This window comes from Prionailurus bengalensis, chromosome E4 (assembly GCF_016509475.1).
Source record: "Prionailurus bengalensis isolate Pbe53 chromosome E4, Fcat_Pben_1.1_paternal_pri, whole genome shotgun sequence".
NCBI classification, from domain to species: Eukaryota; Metazoa; Chordata; class Mammalia; order Carnivora; family Felidae; genus Prionailurus; species Prionailurus bengalensis.
The window spans coordinates 55,948,518-55,953,615 of record NC_057360.1 but is presented as its reverse complement, the minus strand read 5'-3'; positions in this window follow the sequence as shown (position 1 = coordinate 55,953,615).

The window sequence follows — 5,098 nt, the reverse complement described above, 5'->3', positions numbered from 1 at the left end:
CCTGTGCTTCAGGGAAGTTCTGTAAAGTTATTACTTGAAAATACAAAGTATTTCTCCTATTGAATTCTATTTTGTGTTAGAAAAATTGCAAGATTCCATTGTAAAATTGAACATTTTCAAACCTCAATCAAACTTTCGGGGAGAGATAGTTGGCCCTGGGGTACTGTAGCAATGCAGTTCTCTTACCTGCCTCATTTCCAGTTGCCTCCCTGGATCACGCCATTTTGCGATTGCTTCCTTCCCTATGAACCCCAGGCCCCATATGCACCGTCTAACCATAGTCTTCCTAGGACCAATTATTGCAATCCGCTTTTACATAAACGTCAGCCAAATTTTGCCTGAAGATTCTCTATCTTGACTTAACCTTATCGTTTTCTATCTCATTCCCAGTCCCTAAACCACTGAGGATAACTGCTTAACTCTGGAGATAAACGCCACCAAATATATCAACTCCAAATGACACTGGACCATCAGCACTACTCAATGATCCTTGAATAGTTCTGTACCTATCCTTTCTTTTCCATCTCTTCATTGTAACATTTATAATCCCTCATTGACCTCTTGGAGAGAGGGATTTCTGCATCTCTTCCCTCTGTAAGTGATAGTACGTTCTTCTGTAGTCTTGGGCTTAAACATCTAAGTCTGTGGCTTATTACCTATAGTCATGTTTTCTCCTGTTCCTGCCAAGGTTTCCTTTCCGATTTCCTTCTCCCAAGTTTCGAAGAAAAATGTACTCCTGCCCTCGTTCAAACCCTTTCTTTCCATCTGTACACCTGCTTCCCTCCCCACTCCTTTAAAACTGAGGCCGGCCATTGGTTATCTTCTCTCCACTGTTTCATGCCTTCTCCTTTCCTGATTCTCTCCCTATCACATGTAATTATGTCCAAGTCTCTTCTGTAGATTATAAATTCCTGCCCTCTGGACACTACCTTAAATTTTGCTTCCATTCAAACCTCAGCTTATGAAAAGAACAGTCCACACGGCTTCTTGTTTAGCTTCCTCCCATTTTTTTTTTTTTTTTTATGAGAGAGAGAGAGAGACAGGGTGCAAGTGAGTAAGGGGCAGAAGGAGAGAAAGAATCCCAGGAGGGGCAGAGAAAGAGAGACAGACTGAGAGAGAGAGGGAGAGAGAGAGAAAGAGAAGTGGGACTCACCTGAAGCGGGACTCGAGCTCACCCGCTGTGAGACTTGAACTCATGAACCGTGAGATCATGACCTGAGCCACAGTCAGATGCTTAACTATTGAGCCACCCAGGCACCTGCTTCCTTCCATTTTTAAATTTAATTTTTAAAATTTTATTGAATTACATGTATAGGAAGCGCACAAATCGTGTACAGCTCGACGAATTTTCATAAATCTCCACGAGCACCAAGAAGTTCCTTCTGTGGCTGCTGAGTCATTAACACTCAACTTTTATCCTCTTTAATACATTTTTTTTGTTATGAAATACGACACAAATACAGCAAGGTGAACCACATATGAATGTACAATTTAAGGAAATATTGTAAGGTTACTGTGTAACTAGCATCCAGGTAAAGAAATGAGATACTGTCAGCTGCCCAGAAGCAGCTCAAACCCAGGCTTCCTCCTCTGCCTAATCACAAGCCATCCAGGGACAGTCATTATGTTGGCTGTGTTAGTAATCGCTTCCTGCTTGTCTTTACATTCTTGCTGACTATGTCATTATCCGTAAATAAGAAAGTTTAATTTTGCTCTTTATATGAATGGAATCACGTGCTGCATATATTGGGGGATCTGACCTCTTTTGTTTAGTAAAAATTATGTTTAAAGATTTAAACATTTATTTATTCTTCTTATTTTGTGTGTGTGAAAACTTATTGCATCTTTTTTGTTTTTGTTTCTTGCTCTGTGGCATTCTATACTTCTAAAGCACACATTCCTACAGGGTATAAATCTGAGTGTAAAGTTGCTAAGGCATGATATATATATATATATATATATATATATATATATATATATATTTGTGCTTTTTTACAGTGCAGTCTTCAGTTGTCTCAAATTTATTTATTTATTTATTTATTTATTTATTTATTTATTTATTTTTGGTAATGTTCATTTATTTTTGAGAGAGACAGACAGAGCACCAGCAGGGAAGGGACAGAAAGAAGGAGATACAAAATCTGAAACAGGCTCCAGGCTCTGAGCTGTCAGCACAGAGCTGTATGCGGGGCTCAAATCCACGAACCGTGAGATCATGACCTGAACTGAAGTCGGACACTTAACCGACTGAGCCACCCAGGCACCCCACAAATTTATTTGAAGTGTTGAGATATGAATCCGTTTTTGTCCAGACGGCTTCCCCATTACCCAAGAACCATTTATTGAACCTTGCTTTTTCTCCCCTACTGACGTATATTACATAAATGACATAAGGCCATTTCTATCACATACTGAATCCCTATGTATTTCAATTTATTTCTAGACTTTCATTTATCTTTCTGCTCATGTGTTCGCAGCATCTTATTTTAATTTTTGAAAATTTTAATACCTTTAAAATATCTGATGCTCTATCTCCTCAACAGTGCTTTTTTTATTCCTGAATTTTCCTTTTAAAATTTTTACATATAAACTAAAACTAGTTTCACAGGAAAAAATATTTTATTATTTTCATTGGAATCAAATTATATTTGTAGATTAATTTAAGAAGAATTTATACTTTTATGTTAAGTTTTCCTATCCAAGGACGTGATATGCTTTTTTATTTGTCTAAGAATTCCTTTCTCCATTGGTACCATTTTTACATTGTCTTCATATAGATTTCGGGTGTTTCTTATTAAATATATTCTTGAGTAGGACTTTACTATTTTTTTTCCTAAAGGGATTAACTACATAGTATGGCAATTAAAACCACAGCCTATGGATTAAGACTTCCTAAATTTAAAATATAGGTCTGCCACTTATTAACCGTATAAATGCAAGCAAATTACTTAAACTGTCTTTGCCACTACTTCCTCATCTGTAAAATGCAGTTGTTGTGAAGATTAGTGAATTTAACCTATGAAAGCACTGAGAAGAGTGCCTAGAACATAATAACATTCAATATTCATCCAATAATAACATTCAATATTAACTCTTATACAATTGATTGTATATAATCAATCTTATTGATTGATACAGATGAATATGTTGCCCCATTAAATCTTCCAACCTTTTATTGTTTGAATAAACAGAAATGATGTGGTTTTCTGTATATATTTTGTATCTATCCAGCTTATTAAATTATTTTTTAATGTTTATTTATTTATTTTTGACAGAGAGAGGCAGAGAGAAAGGGAGACAGAGAGAATTCCAAGCAGGCTCCACTCTGTCAATGCAGAGCCTGATATGGGGCTCGAACTCACGAACTGTGAGATCATGACCTGAGCTGAAATCAAGAGTCAAATGCTTAACTGAGCCACCCAGTTACCTCTAAATTATTTTAGTGTTTGAAATCATATTTCCCAACAATTTTCTAGAGCATATAATCATATAAGCTTCGAATAATATTTCATTTCTTCCTTTTTACAAACTTCATATTCTAATTTCTTTCTCTTTTCTGTTTACATTGGCTAATATATCCAGAAAATTATTTAAAACTGTAAAAGATATAAATAATAATCACAATGTTTCCTCTCTTGAATTCTGACAGTACAGTTTCTCTTGGTAATCTGCTTAAAGTTTCAAGCAGACTGTTTTATTCTTTTCAGGATCTTCTTACTACAGATATCCTCAAATATACAAACTTTCCAGAATACTTTTCTTTATTTTTTGAGTTGATTTATATATTTTGAGAGAGAGAGGGAGCATGAGCAGGGGAGGGACAAAGAGAGAGGAAGAGAAAGAATCCCACGCAGGCTTCTCACCATCATCACAGAGATGAATGCGGGGTCCAGACCCACAAACCATGAGATCATGACCGGAGCCCAAATCAGGAGTCAGACATTTAAATGACTGAGCCACCCAGGCGCCCCTCCCAGAATTCTCTTTGTGGCCGCTACTTCTGACTTTACACATCTTCCTTGAATAATCTTATTCAAATTCCTCTAGATTTACTACAATTTTAAATCTACATGTCCAATTCTTATTGGGCATTTCCATCAGAATCTCAGAAATACTTAATATCTACATGCTCAAAGTGGAAGTCATTCTTTCTTGTACACACACACACACACACACACACACACTTTCCTTTATGGCAACCAGATAAATACATTAACTAGAGCTAGAAACATAAGTTTTATATTTAATTCATTTTCCCTTACTGCACCCCAATTCAGTTGACCATTCAGTTCTATGTATTATAACTCTCAAGGTCATTCTTTCTTCTCTAGTTGAAGTTCTTAATTTCCTTTCACAGGGTCTATTGTCACAATCTTGTGACTTCCAAGGAGGATGACTAACTGGCCCAGTTTCCTGGGAACTGAGAGTTTCCCAGGATGCAATACTCTTGGTACTAAAACCAGGAAAGTCTCAGGCAAACTGAGATGAGTTTGTCACCCTACTTCCTGGCTTTCACGATCATCCCCTTTTGTGATTAAAAGTCCAATGTATGTTATGAAATTTCTCCCCAGAAGTAGTATATAGGCACACAAATTTTTGCATTCAGTTGTAGGAGTTTAACAGAACTTCTGAGTCTATAGTTCAACAGATCACAGATTTGAAGGATTAAATTTGAGGTTTTAACCAATCCTCCATGTGGCTGCCAGAATGATGTGTCTAAAACCACAAATCTGACAATGTTATTCTCCTTTTAAATATATTCTAATGATTCCCCATTGCCTACAGATTGAACACAAATTCTATAACATACATCAAAGATATTTTGTGATCTGGAACTTATCGCCATTTATCAGCGTACCTTCTGGGACTTTATTTCTTAATGAAGACCCCCACACTCTTGTCATATCAAATGACCGACAACTTCCTGTAGGTGTCAAGCTGTGCCATGCTTATGTATTTTTCACATGCTCATCCTGTTGTATACAATATCCCTGTCACCATTATCACATTTGCCTTAGAATGCCTACTCTATCTCATGAAACTCATTCAAGGATCTTTTCCTTTTTGAACCATTTTCCACCCAAATCATTCTAATAAA